The sequence below is a fragment of the Copidosoma floridanum genome, unplaced genomic scaffold (assembly GCF_036245765.1).
Source record: "Copidosoma floridanum isolate Cflo_tuat_1 unplaced genomic scaffold, Cflo_Japanese_pri ptg000030l, whole genome shotgun sequence".
Classification (NCBI taxonomy): Eukaryota; Metazoa; Arthropoda; class Insecta; order Hymenoptera; family Encyrtidae; genus Copidosoma; species Copidosoma floridanum.
This window is the reverse complement of record NW_028321907.1, coordinates 30,399,040-30,420,416: the sequence shown is the minus strand read 5'-3', so window position 1 is coordinate 30,420,416 and position 21,377 is coordinate 30,399,040. Positions and strand designations below refer to the sequence as shown.

Here is a 21,377-nt window from a genome sequence, read left to right as displayed (position 1 = left end):
TTGTCCAATACTTTTCCGAATTCTTTCATCAACCTAAGTTTAATGTGCAAAGGATAAAGTAAAATTTTTAACGGCTTAACCGAGTTTTCATTGAATCCCGAGCTGGTCAATCTTTTTTGGTGTAATGATAAGCACTATCCTGACTGTTCACCAGCATAGAAGTCATGGAAACTTCGTAAAATCAAATTGTTGGCCTAGATTTATTGTAAGGATCTTGAGGTCACCAAAAACCTGCCAATTCTGTTTATCATATTTAATCTCCTCTAAAACTATTTTAATACTTCCATAGTTTTCTTTGAGTGTTACTAAATGGGCTGTAGGTACTGAAGCATATATATTTGTATTATGTAACAACACTGCTTTGAGGCATCGTTCAAGGAATCAATGAACAATCTCGAATCGTAGGCTTCGTATATATTTCCTTTCATTCCATTAATAAGGCCATAAATATCATTACAGTACACCAAGTATTCCTCCCTGCTGAAGTACTTCCGGAACCCTTCTTGTCCATTACGATAAAATGTGACTCTTGTTTCTCTGCATATCATATTCCTTTCTTTCAGTTTCGAAGCTAATAACTTCGTTTCATCTTTCGGCAAATCAAGCTCTCCGATTAAATCATTCAGATCGTGTTGATTGGAGTGTTTTGGCGCCGTATCCGTTTTCCTTGGTGAATATTCTTCTTTATTATGATTTTTTGAGTCACTAGTTTTTGCTTCACTTTCCTCTTATTCTATCACATCAACTTCATTTATTTTAGCTAATTCATCTACTTTATCTATTTCATTTTATCTTCTTTGATCACAACTAACTTTTGATGTTTTTTAAACTACTCCAATATTTGCATACTACATTTACAATTGTTCTAGAGAGTTACGATGGAAGCTAAATATTTTATCTACATTCTCTTTATGTACGCTGCGTTTTTATCTACATTGACTACAACCAATACCCTTAAATTTTTTTTTTTTTCAAGTGTACTTGTGTAATTAACTTTAGATTTCACTAATGATTTAACTGGCTGTTGAAGCCAATGAAAAATTTTAGCTAATCTTAGATTCTTTATTTGTACTGTAGAATGACTTTTAACTATCCTTATAAATCATACGAATAATATGTCGTTACATATGTTTAAAAATCCTGCTACCTTATAAATGTCTGGCAATGGTGACCCTGCTTTGTAAGAAGATGTGTGGAATGATCCACTATTCAGCTCTCTTAGGTTACGAAACGTGCTGCCCTACAGGATGGCGGTAGGGTGTGAGGATGAAGCCAGAGTGTGTCTGATGCCGAGTTGACATTATCTTTGTCAGAGTAAAAAAGCCTTCACACTTAGTCTTAGAGAGGTGTGGGATTATTACCCTTAAGCCGGTGGACTCACCTGCGATCAGACTGGGATCCATACCGTAAGAGTTTGTTGATATTGTTATGGAAGATTTAAATACACTTAAAATTTCAACACGATCGCAAACAACTAAAAATAACCATAATTGTATTGGTAAGGCTTATGCCGACTGTTATGCTCATGGAGAGTTTAAATTAAAGATAAACTTAAAAAAGTTTTCCGAACATTTACAAGCTATATATCAGCGATGCTTTGACTGTAAAGTAAGTTAAGATAAAAAGTATTGGTTACCATCTGATAGATAAAGAGTAAAGTGAAGCAAATCTGATAAAACAGAAGATCATAATGAAGAAAAAAAAGTGCTTAAGCTTAATCTCTACATTTTTTATCGCCACAAAAATACAAATACATATTCTACCAATTCGAAAATCTGGTAGATTTAAGAAATTACTGTTAGGGTTATAAAAAAACTGATCTCTCACTCAATAAACTCTTTATTTATTGATTTGAATGCTGCTTTTATCTCGATCAATGTTCAGCTTCATTTACTTGACGCCTGAAATTGTATTCATTAGATGCATTTGAAGTTTTCCTTCCAATTCGACTTCTTGCGACTTTTGGCATAGTTAAGACTTTTGTGAGCCCTAAGGCCTATTTTTTAATTTTAATAGGTTGTAATATATTTGTTGGCAAGGTAGTTCGACATCTAATGACTCTGAAAAGGACCAGTGAGCTTCTTAAGTAAACTCTTTTTTGACTGAAGTTTTGAGCAAACGTAATTGCCTGTATACCTCAGGGTAATCTTCTCTGGCCTGCTATTGTAGCACCACACTGATTATGAGGGAAACTGCAACGTTTGAAGCTTTAGAGCTGGTTTTAGAGCTCTTTTCCAACGTCTTCTGGTATAACGTTGAGAACGTTGGTATCTAAAGCTTGTAAAGCACCTTCTTTTTTTTGCAGACACTTGTTTTGGTGATATAAAGTGGGGAGATTGGTTAGTGATGCTTGCCCGTTGGAGACTGTCCCGTTGGCTCAAGTTCATTTTTTCTTCATAGCTGTTGGGTTCTCCCAGCGCAGACCTTAGAAAGGATCAGTGATTCCTGGTTTTTCAGTCTTGTGACGAACAACTCCGCTCTTGACGTTTCTCAGTGAATGACTAACTTGGTTTAATAGTGGCTGGTTTTACAGAGTCTTTTAGTCGACGAATCGTTTTCAAAAAAAGTTGTAAAAATGTATTTGTTCGCAAGGTAGTTTAAATTTAGGTGACCCTTAAAAGTACCGATGAGATTGATGGTTAAGTCGAAAACGTTAATAATTTAAAGTGGCCCTGAAAAGGAGCAGTGGTGAAACCTCTAGCTATTCCTTATTATTATCCTAGATGATGAAGAGCTGGCTGTGGGTAGCTTAACTCTTACCCTCGAAATCTCTGTGAACGAAGACCGTGATGAAGGAAGGTACGCCACTGACCAAAGAATATCTTGTCTTTGGGTCGTTTCTCGAATAATTAACTGCTCGTCGTTAGTTAGAAGAGCGGGCCTGAAAAATACCTTTCCTGTAAGGTATGCCCTCAGGATGACCACTAAGAAGAAAGCCGTGTGACTGCCCGTACTCTTTAGGGCTGTCTTCCCTGGCTTGAATTTCAAGCAGAAAATTCTTTAACTACACCAGGCCGGATGGTTGAACGCCCACAAAGCTCTGAAGTGTTGGAGCAGGTTGTGCTCTAGCTCGACACGTCTCCCAGTGTTCCACCAGAGACGTTGACATTCTGACTGCCTATTTTACCGTGACACTCAGTTATCTTAGTGGTCCAGGCTACAAACCGATTTATTTCGCTTGCCTTTGAAAGAAGAGCGTCATCAGTAGCCGGAATGCCCAGCTGCACGACTAACAACTCTGTGCTTGGTGTACTGCCAATGATCAACTACGACAACAGACAATTCGATGGGGCTTCTTATAACCACTCTACACTATCTTTAACTGCAGGTGGCTTTAATTTTACTTCGACGCCACCTGGTGGATCCTACTGAAGTAAAGCACAAAGCTTGCTTATTTCAGCAAAACTTTGAGCTTGTTTATCACTATTGTTATGAACTTTCTTAAGAAAAAAACTATGCGAAAACCATCTCAGAATTATTAAGAATCAGTATGCAAAATTTTAGCAAAATCGGTTCAGTAGTTTTCGTGGTTAGCGACAACAACGGTTTTAGCGTTTTTGCTTTATATGTTAGTAAGATGTATACATGAAGGAAGTTTGGAAGTTTGAAATAAAAGAAGAGTTTATTAAATCAAACACGCGTCTCTTGCTTATTTTAACCACGCCCCTGTTCTTGAATAATTACTACAGGTTATGGGCCCACGTACTCTATAAGGCGGGTGACATTTTTTCCTTTCTCGTTTCACTTTAGTCTTTTTTTCTCTCTCTCTCATCTGTGACGTGGTAAAATTTGCTTCACACTTTTGTACATCACTGTCGACGCCCCTACTTTGAAACCAATGCGTGTTTTTAATTTGATCCTAAAGGGGATACACACAGGTGAGGATTATAATGCAGACGAAGGAATGAATGAAGCAAATGTAAGTGTCAAGGCGTTGGCACGTATGAGAGATACCGGAAGATAAGTTAGGGGCCAAACGAGTAGTTAGAAGTTAAAAGGTAACCGGCCGAGGGACGGGCAGATACCGACGCAAACGGTCAGGGAGAGAACGCGCAAGAAGGAGTTGGTGAAAGGGAAATGTTAGTAAGAGTTTAACTGTTGAGAGAGAAGAAAGTATCGAAGTCAAAATCAGAGTATTCGCGCCTTTTTCTTCGGTTGCTTTCTCTTCGCGTCTAACACACGAGACTAGCATGTTTTCCTGTTTTTTTTTAGTGTGCGGTAAGTTGCCTAGGGGAAGTAAAAATATTCGTCGTACGTCTTATATTCTCTGGTTGGACAAGAAAAACAGGTTTTTTTTTCTGTTGTTTGCTGTTGTCATGTGTGCCAATGAATAAGAGAGAAGGTATGTACAAGGAAGACGATCAAGATTCTCTCCCAATTCGTTAAGACGCAGATGGCATTAGTGAGCTTTTCCAATTTATCGAGATGAGCTAGAGCAGGAGAGCACGAGATCTTTACATGAGAAGCGCGTGCGCCAGGAGAATCTGCTTAGCAGGAGCCCTCAGCGACTACCCTGGTCTCACCGCTGTTTGCACTAGGACAGGTTCTGCGGAGCGATTATGTTTTATTAAATCACGCCTTGCCTCGCCAGTAGAAATCGAAAGTTTGTCGAAAAGCACACGTTTGTCCATCAAAAAGCACACGTGCTTATTAACACGTGTTCAAAAAAAGGAGATACCTTTTAGTGAATCAGTGGAATTTCTAGAAACGTCCATTTTCGTTCTCTTATTCTCTCTCACATATATGATGTTGATCCACATTATACATAGGGATAAATCGGTAAGTGTACAAATATGCGTATTCGAGGACAGTTGTTTTTCTTGAGAGTGAAAGCACATGTTCGGGTCGACGCATGTGCATATATTACATTTGTCCATTAAAGGGGGGTGGTATAAAAGTTAGTCATTGTGTGAGACGTGCATGTCATAACAGGTCTGTAGTGGAGCTGTACATCAAGCCTGCAAACAGATCGAAAATCCATGCATCTCTTGGTGAGCTTCGTATTCAGCTACCAAGCAGCATACACGTATTTTGCGTTTCAGCAATAATAGCCAACTACTCTTGTGGAGCATTGCGCCAGACACAGGTGACTGCTGCTTGTCTTTCCGGCGACAACAACGTTTTTGGAAGTATGAGACAGTGTATCTGAATGAGTGCACGTATGAGTAAGATGATAAATAGGATGTTACAAGGGCTGCTTAATGTTATTTAAATATGTGTTTATTGGCAGAAGACACCATCAGTACGCTATGCAATTTGTATGAGCAAGTGATGACTAGGACAAGAGGAAGTTTCACAAAAGGAATTCATATCAGTATAAAGGATGAAAAAATATTTTTTTTAAATAGCCAAGAATGTTTACAAATCTTAGGTTAGTAAAATCAAATTAGGTACACTATCAATATCAAGGCTCAAGATAATATGCTGCTGGCTCTTATTGTTGTTTGTACTCATAATTTGTGAATAACTTTTACTTTTTACGTCAGAGTGTTGTGGAGCAGGTAATAATACTTAGCCTATATTTAAATTGGTCTTACTAAAATCAGTTATACTATCACTAAGTACTGATACAGAAAAGTTGTCTTGATTGGTTAGAAGATTATCTTTAAGATATACATCTTCAGTTTCAAATTCCATTATAATGTTGTCACTATTGCTCTTTACAGCATGTGGAACCTGCAAAAAATTTCAGGTGTCCTTAGATTTTTATGAAGAAAGTAGTATTTGGTAGCTGTACATTTGAGTAAAAATCGTAGTTGAGAAATTTTATCAAAAAATGACAGTAGTACCCAAAAATATTTTTGTCTATAAATCATTTGAAAATCATCATATGATTTATTGTACGTAATTTTGATTGTAAAAAATCTTAATGTAAGTGTACAATTGTAAAAAATTTAAAGCTGTTGAATTGTTTACATAATATTTTACAAAAAATTAAATAATATATTCAATTACATGAATATTGTATGACTGGAGTTTACTTAGAATATCTTCCCTGATTTGAATTGAATTTGATGAATCGACCAGTTCCTAAAAAAAAAATCTCAGTGAATAATCATGTCAACAGTAACATTGCATTACTACAGGTGTGCCTTATAAATAATGGAATTTACTGCTGGTGCATGACTTACTTTATACCAGAAGTTGTAAAGGCTCTCATCTTGTAAAACACCTCTCCAAACTTGATTGTCATTTGATCGAAATTCTTGTAACTTATCTTGAGTTATATGGGTTTCAAAAAGCTGATTGAAAACTGTTTTGATACGATTATCGCTCTGAGCATCGTTAGCTGATTCGTCATCGACGTAGTTCCTTCGAAGAACTTTGTAAAAATCGATTGCATCGACAGCAAAAGGATGCAGTCCGCACTTCTGAAAACCTGTCTGTAAAATACTTTCAACCTCAAGATAACCTAAGATTTTTTGTGAAAGTTGAGCAAACTGTGGTTTCAAAATTCCTATGAATAGAAATAAAATATAAATAAAACAGAGTTATGTTTATGAACGTTATGATAAAATGACATACAGATACCTTTAATCACAGAAATTTTTCAGATTTCTCTGTTTACTTGGCAACATTTATTTTTTAATGGCTTAAAAAAACAAACGTCCAATGGTTGTAATATGTGCGTTGCATTTGGATATAATGATACTAAAATAATTTGATTTTCAGTACAAAATTAACTCAGATGCAAAGTGAGATAGAATGGGTGGCTATTAACGTACAGTACAACTAGACGTACTTTTTTTTGTGAGCCATTGCTCAAACTGATAAGCTATATATTCATAAACAGTTTTTGCTTGCATCCAACCACTATCACGGAATCTCAACAAAAATCAGACGGTGCAGTATCTGAAACGTTGTTTGGTAATGATTTTCCACTAAATAGCACGAAGGGGAGGACGAGATCTCCTGCTGCATTGCCTGTAAATAGTACAGAGATGTTATCTTTTTCGTTGTTACCAACCATATTATAAACATCTTTGGAACCAGTTGGAGCCAACACTGTCTTTGGGCTTGGATTCAAAGGGATGCCTAAAAAAGTAACAACCCTAGGGTAGTAAATAAAAAACATTTAAAAAACTTTGTTTATCTAATTAGTGTACCAGTTTAATCACAGTTGAGTTTACGTTCAGCTCCAAGTGATAAGAGTCCTTTATTAGGCAAATAATTTGAAACATCAGTAAACCACTTTCTCAAGTTACTTTCTCAAACCATGGCTCGACTTATCGTCACATTCTATGTGATTTTTTCACTTTATTCTGGGTGACGAATAAGAAAAGACTTATACCAACTTTTTCCGGGCTTATTATCAACGAATGAAGTCTTTTCTTTATATGTACACAAATCATTTGCATAGTGTGAAGGATCTGGAGTTTTGTGGCAGGTAATCCAGAATTTGCACTTCTGATGACCCATTCTACCAGTTCTTTTTCCTCATCGGCACTCAAGTACGATGATAGACCTGATTTCTTGTCTGCGTATTTGTTACTTAATTTGGCCCTGATTAACGACTCAGGAATTACATACTTCCTTGAAATACTTACTACCAACAATCCTTGCTTTACTTCTTTCAATGCCAGTAGAACTTTATCCCTTGTATACTGTAATCTTGCGTTTTTTTTTTTTTTACTTGTTGATCTCAGTAAAAAATTTTTTTCTCCTTCCCATGGCTCTGATCAGCTTTTAACGAAACTGTAAATTGTAGGTTATATACATACTGTATGTAAACACAAAATGTTGATTACTTGTACTGGTCGTTTATTTTGCCTTAATTTACATTAATTAAGGTATAATTTACGAACAAGTAGTTGTATTTCTTCTAACAACCAATTTTAGTACTTTAAAATAATCTTTAACAACCCATCTTTGTAAAGTTTACAGCCACTGTGTGTGTATACCCCTACTTAAGCAGACAACAAGGTTAATTCAGTAGTACAAAAAACCGCATTAAATAGATTTCAGTGTCTAGCAGTGTATCTAATCACTGCGATTCATTATTCGTAATGAAAAACTTCGAACAACTCTAATATTTAAAGATTTCGTTAAAAAGCGATGTTTCTCTCACGAGAAAATAATTAGAACAAGTATCACGTCATGATGTATAAACGTTTTTACAAAATCATGTTATGACTTCTCACGAATAAAAAGAGCGAGTTTTTATAGGTAGCATTTTTAAAACCGTAATAAAATTTTTTTACTTTGTTAACATTGGTAATTTTTTTTCATAAATTAGCAGAAAATAAATATGTGTAAGTATGAATTTTACTGGTGTTTTTAAACTGTTTGAATACTAAGTTTTTGTTATTTTGTTAAAAATCCGCAGTAGTTGGGTAGCCAACAGTAATTGGGTACTTTACTCCTATTTTATTTTCACCAATTCAAGTAAATATGAATTTCTTTTTCTGTCCGTATTTCATTGAATATACATGCAGCACTATTTAGCTTGAATACCGAGTTCACTACTGATACAGTAGTCACTGATGTTAGGGACGACGCATACGTCATAATAGCATACATACATCAACTATATAGTAGTGAGCGCGCGGTGGCTCAGTCGGCTAGGTCGTGGATTGGGACGCGGGAGACCGTGGTTCGATTCCCGACCAGTGCGACTTTTCCGGGCAAGTACCCCTGTGTATTTTCACAAGTGCTTTTTCACCACGCAATGCTCCTCGAGGGGGGTTTAGGCAACCTTCTCGCAGCAAAATTGCCCAATTTCCCCCTACCCCCCTCCCAGTAATGGGAGGCCTTCCATCCCTCATCCCTTCCTTCTCCAAAGTGCTAAGTGCCCTGTGTAGTACCCTTATCGAAGGAGCCAGACGTAAAGCACTATAATATATAAAAAAAAAAACTATACAGTAGATTCCCGGCCAGTGCGACTTTTTCGGGCAAGTACATCTGTGATTTTTCACATGTGCTTTTTCACCACGCAATGCTTCTCGAGGAGGGTTAAGGCAACCTTCTCGCAGCAAAAATTACCTAATTTCCCTTTACCCCCCTCCCAGTAATGGAAGGTCTTCCATCCCTTTCCTTGTCCTTCTCCCAAGTGCTAAGTGCCCACAGTAGTGCCCTTCTCAAAGGAGCCGGACGAAGAGCACTCTAATATAAAAAATAAAAAAAACTATATAGTAGTATCTCACACTCGATACAGTTTATGTTCTCTGGTAAGTAAGAGATGTTCAGTAAGTTATAGAATTAATGTTGTATATTTTTTTAGATTCTGAATCGTATGGAAATAAAGCACAGTTTTTTAAATTATTTCTGCCATTAACAGCCAACGGTAACAAAGGATTGGTTACTCCCCCTCCCTCCGCAAGTGGATGAATCCCTTTTATCAGCCAAGTTAATAAAAGCGAGGCACTAAGTAATGATCAACTGAAATCGTATATTATAAAGGCTTAGGCCCAGAGGACGCTAAGAGGGCCAACCCCAACAGTACCTTCTACCACGCTGTAAGTTTTGAGAACAGACCCCTCAAATGTTTTAAGTGTGACGACATAGGTTACATATCCTATGACTGCAGGAGGACGGATGATAAGAAAAAGTGCTTTAGGTGTGGAGAGTTTGTCAATGCTGATGTGTATTGGGACAAATGATTTATGAGACCCCATAAAAAATACAGTACTTATGTTTGGTACATACAAAAAACCCTACTGAAAAGTCAAATTAAAAATAAAAAAAGTACAAATTGGTTGTATACTAACAAAATTGAATCTTAATATTTTATATCAAGAGGCAAAAATAAATAAAAATAAAGAAAAGTCTTATAAAGCAGTAGAAAGATTTCTGATCTAAAATAAATTGACAAAATAAAACCAGTGAGCACAAATACTTTAATCAGTGAAAATGGTTCAAATTTTTAACTGAACGAAAAATACAAAAGAAACAAACATGCGATGCTATAGCATGCTAGAATGAGCCATGCTTTTATATCATATTTAAAAGATCTTCAAAAGAAATTTCTTAGTATTAAACACTGAAAGAAGGCAATTTTTGATGAAGATATACTTTCATTTTACGTGTGCATGATGCTCGAAGTTAGAGAAATTTCCTTAACAAATGTGGACAAGAGCATCTTAGCTGCTTCAAGTAATTCATGCAGATACAATAGGACCCATCAGTCCTAAATCACATCTAATAGGATACAGATTCATCGTTGCGTTAATAGATGATTTCTCGAGACTCGCACTTGTATAATCCATAAGAAGTAAAAGTGACACGGGCCAGTACCTAGAAGCGTTTATCAAAAGTTTAAGAAATTTATTAGAAAAGGATGCAAAAGTGTGTTATCTAAGGACGAATCAAGAAACTAAGTTTACGAGAAAATATACAACAAAGTATTAGAAAAATGGTAAACGGGGCTTTAACTAGCCTGCCCAGACATTCCTTAGCTTAGTTGAATGTCAGAACGTTTACAAGCAAAGTAAGAGCATGGATGTGTAATTACTGCCTAGCAGAGAATACATGAGACCTGGCTTTAGGAGCCGCCACGTATGCTTACAACTGAACGTCTTACAACTTTAATAATATGCAGATACCTATTTTAATATTGTCCCTGCACCACAACTTTGATTTGACTTCGATAACAAGATTTGGATGCCTAGCCTACGTTCAAGTTCAAAGAGAAACAGGATCTTAATTCAGTTTTAAAGCAAGAGGAACCATTTTTATTAGATATATTATCCACTATTTTTTACATATACAGGTTATCTTCATCTCAAAATCAAAAGGGTAAGATCAATGAAAGTAGAGACTTCCGATTCAATGAGTAGCTCGTGTACGTCGATGTATCTGGTAAAACTGGTATCAAAGATTGGGAGGAAGTAAAAAAATGTTCAAACAAGAAAAATTGGCTGACTGAATTTGATGAAGAAGAGGAAGAGGATACAACGAGAATAGAGGTAGATAGTAATATCAAAAGGAAAAGAGGAAGACCGCGCGTCTCTAGATGGGCCTTGAAAAGGAAGATGTATAGAAATGGGAAAGTTAAATTTATAGCAAAATTAGTGATTTGAGGAAAAAATATTTACGACTTCCTAAGAGATCGACGCTCCAGTCTCAATAATGGCTCTGGTTAGATCTATTTTTGTAGTCGTAAGCAAACATGATCTACAAATGTGTCAACCAGATGTTAAAACAGCTTTTTGCATGGCACTATTTCAGAAGAGATATATTTATACAGAAATCCCTAAAGAACTAAGTCTGCTGGACAGAGTTTCAGGAAATGAAGTATGAAAACTAAAAAAATCTCTGTGTGGACTTTAAATAGGCTCCAAACAATAGTATAAAAAATTGACCGAGGTCCCGAATTAAATAGGACTTCAAGCCTTCCAAAATAAACCCTGTTTATTTCCTTTAGAGTCTACTGGTAAAATTCTCATTCTGCTACAATATGTAGATAACATGATATTGGATAGCAACTGTTTAGATAAACTAACGAATGTTAAAAGGCAATTTCTAAAGGAGTTTGAAACGACAAACTTAAGAAAAGTTAAAAATTTTTGAAAACTCAAAAAAAATTACATCACAAAAATCTTGGAGTGATTTAATTTCCACGACTCTCACCCACAAAGAACGCCCATAGTTTCTAAGCAAGTGTTGCATAAATAAAGAAAAGAAAGAGAAGAAACTGAAGTCAAAACCATGCAGGATATAAATAAAACTGGAAATAATAAACTTTCTTGAGAAGCTATAGGAAGTCTGCTTTATTTAGCAAATACAGTCAGACCAGACAAATCTTACCCTGTAAACGAACTAAGCAGACAACAGCCAAACCCAATGGCTGAGAAACGAAAGATGGTTAAAGGGCTGCTTAGACATCCTCAAATGACAAAGAGAAAAGGACTCATTTTTAGAGCAAAAGGAAGTGGCCATGAGGCTTAGTTTGATCCGAATTTCACTGACTGCAAAGGATCTCTGACTACAGCAGAATATATAGTTAGACTCTTTAGAGATGATGTTGCTTGGAAGACCTGTAAGCAAAATTATATTACCATATCAACCTGCCAAGCTTCTATCCCATTTTTCTCTGGTACCACAATAAAGCAGCCAAGGACAGCGCTAAAACAGGAGTAAAAAACAAGATGAGATACATACCAGAAATCAAAGCTTACGATGTCAAGGAGTGTCGTGCTCTGAAAAGAATAGAAATCAGGTGGATCACCTCTAAGAGTCAAATAGCTAATATATTTACAAAATTTCTCTCTTCTAAATTACATAAATGGATGACTTAAGAAATCTTGAACAAAAAATCTTAAAGCCATAAGATGTACATAGGAAGCTATTAAATAGTACTAAATTATTTTTGTTTTTTTTTGTCTGTTACAGAACCTAGGAAAAATTGATCCAGCCTGCTGCCCGAAGAAATTCCTTACTGATTTAATTTTTTTATTTTAATTTAAATTACTCAAACTTACACATACATAATTTTAGACAAAAAATTAGGTTACGCCAAAGTAAACAAATAGGAGGAAGTGTAAGATTATAATTAAGAGTGTTTCTATACTTCGTGTTAATCGGCTTTTTTCAGTATATCTATATTTCTATATTCTTTGACTATGTAAGCACACACACACACATACACACATGTATATTTATATATATATATATATATGTGGATACTTGCTTAGATGCGCTGTGCCGGCGCGTACTCAGTCAGTCTCTTTTTAATAATCATCACAATAACGATACTGTGTATAATTGTATAAGATAAGAAAAGACATTTATGAAAATAACCGTTTTAAGCTTTGCGCGTAATAACATACAATTATTTTTACTTCATCCCTTAAAGCGGCTGCCCAGACTCTCAGTGCCTTAGGACATAGATCATGCAGTTGAGAACACCTGGTGGGAAGTATTCATCCCTAATTCACCCTACCAAAGTATAATAGAGTATCCGAAGTCCACTATCACGAGTTATTCAATAACGTATACCTAGTTTATAAGACCTGTATTAGTGACAGTAAGCCACGACGTTGGAGAATCGTTGCCTGTGTGGTGTGCAATCATCTCATCTGTGATCTAAAAGTTTATTTAAGAACACATACGTAACATGAGTATTGAAACTGTGCATTGTTCTCTCAAATCGTCTGAAATAATGATAACTATGGCTACAATATAGTGGCGACTCAGTGTAATTATTAACTAAAAAATATTAAGTCTTAATCCTTATGTCATGCTGAGCTTAGGTCTTTGTACGTCAAATCTACTGATATCAACGAAAAGCCTAGGAGGCATAATCATTTTTATGCAGTTTTGAAGACATTGAACGTCAATGCTAAGACCTTTGTCAGTAATGATCACATCTCTTGCAGGCTCTAGTTTAACCAGAACTTGAGAATAGTTAAAGAAACATTAATGAGAAACTCGTGCTCAAAATGTATCACTGACAAAAACAGTTGCTCTATTAGGTGAGATTGCGGTTAGAAATTTAATGGTTTCTCGTACTTTATAGTGAGGGTATCGTTTCAAACGGCATTTGAGGAAACAAGGTTTCTTTACTGAAATTTTCGTGCAGTCAGGTACTACACAGATGTCAAAAAATTCAGAAAAACAACGAGGCATACTCCTTCACACTTCTTGTAATATAAATGTGTAAATGTGTATACATACTAGAAAGGCATCACCCTCCTGCGAGCTCCACGCACCAACCCTTTTAAAAAAAGACCGTAAAAGACGAATGATTTTAATCTTTAATTTTATTTTGATACATGGGATCAGTTAATTATGACTTACAATTTGATGATATTTTTTAAGAAGCTAGTACCATCATATTACCTTATCATTTTGGTATATAATTGTAAAAATATTTGGTATATAATTTGTAATATAATTTAAAAATAATTTATTTTCAAAGCTCATTTTAGTCAAGATTTAATCGATAGTATACATAATCGTACTCTTATACATGTAAGTCCAATTTTTGAATTAGAATGTAAATCTGGTGAATCTTTCAGTTTACCGATTCCTGTAATTATTTAATTAGAGAAAAATGATAATTGTCAAGAAATTGCATTTTGTTCAGAAATGTTAGAATATATGTACGTTAAGTTAAATGCAGATCGAATAAACATTTTCAAAACGATATGTAAAGAAAAAAATTAAATTATCTTAATTAATAGTCCTCATGGTTTAGAAAAAAAATCTCTACACGAAACCTTCATGCATAAATTTATTTCTCTTGGTAAGAAAATTGGCATGGACTGCTATCGCCTCAATATTACTTCCTAAAGGAATAACCAGTCACAGAACTTTTCGTTTTGAAACATTAAAAGAAGTTGATTTAATAATTTGGATTGAGATTTTGATGATTCTAAAAAAAAATATTAAAAATACTTAGCAACAGAAGTTAGCGTGATTTATGTAATACAGACATAAATTTTGAAAAGAAATTAATAATTATGATTTGAGATTTCCGTCAAATTTTATCTTCAAGTTTCAGTAACAATATTTTCAACATCAAAATGAAAAACGAATAATTTCCTTTTTCAAGTAAAAATTTCAGACTCATAATTAAGTAGTTTATGAAAAAAATTTTTGTTTCAGATAAAATGTTCTGGCAGTGTGATGCGCTAATACATTAAGATAATATAAGAATTTTTTCGTAGTAAAAATTTTACCGATCAGTCAGATTAAAGAATTTTTTTTTTCAATTTGAAGTTTATTACAGCAAATTTAATGACGCTTGTTTGGTCAAAAAATATGCAAAATTGACTCAGATATTTGCAATCCGTCACTGTGGTCCAAACGACGCTCTCTATAGCTTGGTATCTTATTTGTATCTCTCGCTCTTTTATAAAAACATAACCTTAGTAGTTTTTACCATGCTTATTTATTAACTTCTTCTCTTAGTAGTACCCTCGAGATGTTTGATAAAATTAAATACAATCATTAGATATTTTTTTTTATTAAATGTATACATATACGTATATATATTTTTTTTTCGTCTAAATTTCATTGATAATAAGCGAGGTAAAGTAAATAGAAACGCTTAAAAGGACGACAGCCCATAAGCCTACGTGTAAAAGTTAGCTTAATATGAATATTAATTACTCGGCTTCTAGAGACGCTCGTGTCATCAAGTTCTGACAGCGTTATTTTTATTACTTAATTAATTTATAAATAAATTTTCATCAATTTTTCATTGTTTATTCTGTACCTGATAGAACTCCCTTACAAATCGATTCAAAATAGCCCAAAAATCGTTTTACATCATTTAATTTTTGAACAGCACATTTTCAGATAAAATGTTCAATACGAATATAGAAGATCTTCTAAAAGTACACTTTTTTTGTACTGATGAATTTTACTTATAATGTTGTTATAAAGACGCCTAATATGGAGGAGTTGAATTGACTGAAAAAGCATTTGTCCGTTCCAATTCAGCGTAAGTATATTGATGCTAATACATATTTTTTGATTTTTAGGATACGTTATTATAATCATACAATTTTTATCATTCCAGCACCATCCATGAAGCACATAGATCAAATTTATACTGAAAATAATGTTAAGAAACTTCTTAAAAATTATATATACAGTAAATTGATTCTGTAAACTCAATAAATAACACAATCGAAATACCATGTATGGAGCGTGTTCTGTATTTCAACAAAAATTGTCGACATTTTACTACCCACGAAGGCCTCTTCCAGACATGTTAACCAGTACATAATAAATGACATTTGGACAATATTACATCTCGTTATCTTGATTAAACAAAAACTTAAAAACATGATAATTAATTATTCATACATCCCCACTCAAGAAGGTTCCTCAAACACTCCCAACAATTCGCAACCGGCATCCCAACTTTAATCTACATATTCAATCCTTAAATACAATGATATATGAATCAGAAAACTATTAACAAGTACCAATAAATTAACCCATAAAAACCATATTTACAAAATATGTTCCAGCAACACTATACGTGTAATTAATTATCATATTTTTAAGTTTTCGTTTATTTAAAATAATGGTATGTAATATTTTCAATGTGTCATTTATAATGTATAGGTTAATATGTCTGAAAGAGGCCTCCGTAAGTGGCAAAGCGTCGACAATTTTCATTAAAACAAAGATACCCACTGCATGTATGGCTTTTAAAATTTTTTTGTTTATTAGGTATACGCACGGAGTAAGAGAAAATAGACAAAAAACCATGAAAACTGTGTTATAAAGTTTATAATGCGTTGATGTTTTCAAAATGATTATTCTTCAGTGAATATATAGAATTGTTTTATAAGAAATGCCCCACACAATTGATCACATGATATAGAAAGACATTTTACAACAACATATAAACTCATTATTCTCATTATTTCGATCTCATTTGCTTCCATTATCTCTTCTCCCAGGAAAAGGAGAAAGTACTAGTTATTTAAAAAATCACTTAAACAAGAGCAAAAACTAATTGCGTTACAACATTATTTATACAGACTGTCTCACAAACCAAATATAATAAACTTTCTTCCATTATTACATAGGGGACGGTGGACAAAATGTTTGTTTTTTATTCTTCCATAATGACTACACATTACTTTCTCAATAATTTAAGATTCATGCACAAAACTTTAAAACTGAATGTTATCAAGGCCTATTAGACGAAATTGTTCATAGCGTACCCAACATGTCTAAAAGTTTCAAGAGAAAAAAAAAAAAATTTTTATACTTCCTCTCTAATCAAATCTACGTACAGCGAAGGTCCAAGATATATACAGAAACATTTTGAAGATGCAATGTCTATAATAAGAAAGTGCAATAGACTGGATTTATTTAAAACAGTTACTTGGTACACTAAATGGAAGTAATTAAAGCAAATCTTATTAAAATCCCCTAAAATAGGAGACCAAATCATTTTCAAAATACAACTGTCAGACTAATTTCTTCAAAATTACTATCAGTTTCGTATGACATCATTAAAAATGATGTATTCAAAAAAAGATTAGCATTCGTCATTACCATCAAACTCAAAAAACGTGGTCTACCTCATACATACAATTTAATAATTTTAGTTCCTAATAAGGAAATTATTACACTTTAACAAATAAAAACAATTATCTTGGCTCAATTTCTTCTGGTGATACATAACTTACAAAATTAGTGATTCAACATATGCTTTATGGACCTTATAAAGTACAAAATCCTTGTATAATAGATCGAAAATGCAAGAAAAATTTTTTAAATCTTTTACAAATGTAACTTTATTTCATATGATTGATTACCTCAACTATAAATGAAAAAATAATACTTTGAAACAACATGTTTATAAACTTTGCATGAAAAATAAAATTTTAGTAAATGATTCGATAATTGTGTGATAAATTTTTGTTAATTTCATATAGATGTCATATTAACGCCAAATTCTGTGAATCTATTCAAAGCATAACATGTATTCATAGCTGCATACATAAAGGTAGTGACAAAGTATACCTCAAAATTTAAAAATTAAGAGATCAAGACAAAACAATATTTCATAAAAACAATAGTAACATTAATGCTAGGTATGTAGGTCCGATGAAAGGAGCTCGAAGACAGCAAGAATTTTGAATTTGTGGTATAAATCAAACAGTTGTTAATTTAGCTTCTTATCTTAATAACAACAAAACTTTATGATTTGATGATTGAACAATGACTTAGCAAACTCCATAAGTATGTTAACATTTTAAAATACTGCATTTTTAATAATAAATTAAAAAATTTAAAAAAAAGTGTAATCAAAAAAATTGCAATAGGTAGATTAAACATTGTACTTCCAGAAGATTATAAAAGATTTTCTGAAACTTGTATTACAAATTTAATATTTCAAGACTCCAATTCTTTTATTCTAGAAAATTTAATTATATTTCAATAAAGTAACTGGTTTGACTTTACTTATAGATATAAGAACATATAAAGAAATAACATATAAGACATTCAAATATATTTCCACTGCAATGGGTTTTATAGATGATGAAAAAATGGATTCTATTTCAAAAGAAGCCATTGCTGTTCTGTTTCTATATCACTTAAGACAGTTGTTTGTTTAGTTTTTAGTTTACTATAACATTTAAGGTGATAAAAATTGAATTAAATATAAAGAATTTTTGAAGAGGATTTGACAGATGCTAAGAGCAATTTAGCTTTTTTACATACTAACCAAATTTTAAAATCAGGAGATACATTGTGTAAGTGCTCTAATTTACCTACACCACTAAAAGGGAAAAAAATGATCTAGTTAAAGAAATACGTTTCAGTAAAAAAATGTTAAACTCAATATGTATATATATATATATATATAAGTTTGATTGATGACAAGAAAAAAATATTTAATAGTATTTACAAAAGGAGAAATAAAATTTTCTGTTTAGATGCTTTCAGAGGCTAGGGAAAAACTTTAAATACAGTATGAATTAATTATTTTGTTTTTAATAATGAAACAATTGTGTTGATAGCATTCAACGATTACTCCCAGTGATAAAAAATATTCACAGAAGAATTATGATTAAACAAACTATTAAATCTTTCTTGTTATAGAAATTATTCTAAATCTTACAATTAAAAATAAATATTCATTCTACCACTGAAAGATCTTCAAAATTATAATTCGAAATTCGGAAAGGAAAGATGGAAACCTTCATTATTACTAAAAATTAGATCATTAATAATTAGATAATGATGTATGTTCTCAAATATTTTATGATATCTATAATTACTCGATGAAGAGTGTTATCCTCACATCGCATAACAAGTACTCTTGTTATTTGAATAATAAGATTAATAAAAAAATTAACTGGAGAAAATTTACTGTAGTTTAAATATATTATAAACAAACTGATTTTTGACGTAATAAATTGACTGTACTTCATAATTTTTAGAAATGAATTGATAAAGTTTATTGCAATAAATGAGACGTTATTATATTTATTATTATGGTACCCTTTTATAATAATACATAACATGACGTACTTTCTATTTTGATAAGGTGAATATTCAAATTATTGCTTACTTAAGCAAATTAGGTGTCCTAAACATCGGTTAAGGGAAAGAGGGGCAGGATGAGTTCAATGGGTGAATCGGCCAGTCACATTTTTGATAAAAGAAATTATTTTTATATCACGGACTATTTCTTTTTTGCTTTTTAATGCTTTCCCTTTAATCGTCTTGAACTTTTAGATCCATAAAATTCATTATCGAATTATAAAATTTTTTTCAAAATTCGGCTTCAAAACATGCGTGCTGTCGAAAATTTGTAAGCTTTGTTGGGATAGTTAAAAATTATTCAGGAATTTTTAAATTAAGTACGATTGAAAGAACCATTTAAGAGCTTACCGAAACCAGTCGAATTATTATTGTACTACGTTTAAACCAAAAGTATTACTGTTTTAAAAAAGATGTGTTAAAGGGGCAGGTCAGTCACCAACTGGAAGGGCAGGATGAGCACGGTGACTAGTCCCAAGCAGACATCAGTATCGGTTTTCTAACCTTACTTTCCATTATCCAAAATTTTGTTTGTTTATTGTACAACTTTTGATACACTTAGTTAAAATTAAGAATGGTACGAAATTACCAAAGAAAAAGTAAAGGAAAAGAGTGGGTCGATGGTCAATTGCAATTGGCCATCGATGCAGTATCGATGCAGTGCAAACTGGTTAAAGTATAAAAAGTTCTGCTGTTGATTTTGATTTACCCAGAACGACCCTTCAGAGGAGATTGAAGAACCAAAGTGCAAAAAGTGTAGGTAAGTCATTAAACCGATGAATTTCAATAAATTATGCCAATATTGGTTGATTTTATTAGTCAAAACTTATATTTATACACTTATGTAGTTATTAGAGTTACAAAAGTTTTTTACGATGAACAAAAGCAAGTTCTGTGTCAATATGCACTCGACATGGAAGAAAGACTGATTTTTTTTTTCTTTTACAAGTCAAATGGCAATAAGTATTATTTATTATTCCACAAGTAAGGTATTAAAATCCAAAAAATTATAAGAAGTGATATTAATAATTGAGGTTTGAAATGTTTGTTAAACTAAACATTTAAATACTAAATTTATCTGTATGTGTTTTCATAAAAACCAAAAAATTATACCAAGTTAATATTAATTAATAAGGTTTGAAATATTTGTTAAATTATATATGTACAAGTAGTTATTATATTAAATAAAATGGACAGAGATCTATCGATATGAATTTTCATAATTTTTACACTAGATATATATATACACACCTACATGCCTACACAAAATTTTTCCTTAACTCCCCGTACTCATCGTGTCCCATGCTGGGGACCACCCTGCCCCATAGGGGGGAAAAACGGTCATTTTAGAAAGGTGTAGTAATTTGTTTTTTATAATATTACTTTTTTGCTCCTTTCACTTAAATTTAATTTAATTCTATTGCACATACCTTGTACTTCAAGAATCACCCTTTATAATTAGTATCGCACTTAAATAAAAATATAAGAGCTTGGTGAATCTAGGGTGTCCATACCACCCACCTTTCCCTTACTTCATTTTTTTTTCTGTTGGCCTTAAATACATTTCTAATCATAAACACGGTAGACGTACATTAAAAAAATGGTTTTTTGGTGCTTTAATAACAGGGCAGTCATGTTTGAAAAAATTTATAGTAAGATATAAAAAAATGATCAATGATTGGGACATAAAAGATATTCAAGACATTCACCTAAATACTTGTTGGTTAAAAAAATTCAGTCTCAAATTTTTCAGAATTAGAAATCTCTTATTTTTTAACAAATTTTATTAATTCATGATTTTAAATGTGTTACTTATTATTGTTTTCACATAAATAAACATTAATTTTATATTTTATTAGTATACACTAAGTCTATTTGTTTGCCTTTTTACCAGTAGGAAAAATTGATTAAAAGAATTTACTATTAAATTAAGTATAACTTATTGATTCTTAGTATGTGGCAGGCTTGTGGGAAGACAAGAAAAATAACGTGAAGGCTGTAGGAAGTTGTAGGGGCTATGAAGGCACTTAAGAAAACAATAGAAATGTCTAATAAATGTTGAAAACGATTAATTTTTAGCTTATACGTAGGGGTTGTGGGGATGGGTTGTGGAAGGGCTGTGGGGAGCTGTATAAGAGTGTGAGGGGCTTATGTGCAATGTCTCACTCAAATAACTATATATTATACAGAGGTACACATGCAACTTACATATACACACACGTACCTTAGTCAGAAAACACTACAGCCAAACTACCTGCTTTCATAGAAAATTTTTGTTTGCAGATCATCGTGCAATTATCCTACAATGTAGTTCATTGCACATATTTTTCTGTTAGAAAACATGAAACATAACTTAAAAGCTGGTACATACAGTTATACTTTTTTTTTTTTAATTCTTTTGATACTAACTTTTT

The 21,377-nt window shown here is 32.8% G+C and overlaps 1 protein-coding gene across 1 annotated transcript in view; it reads right to left on the bottom strand.

The window, feature by feature from the left end:
- The window catches only part of bchs (WD repeat and FYVE domain containing 3 bchs), a 1,547,413-nt gene that overhangs the window by 332,169 nt on the left and 1,193,867 nt on the right, over positions 1–21,377 (bottom strand). The window lies entirely within an intron of this gene.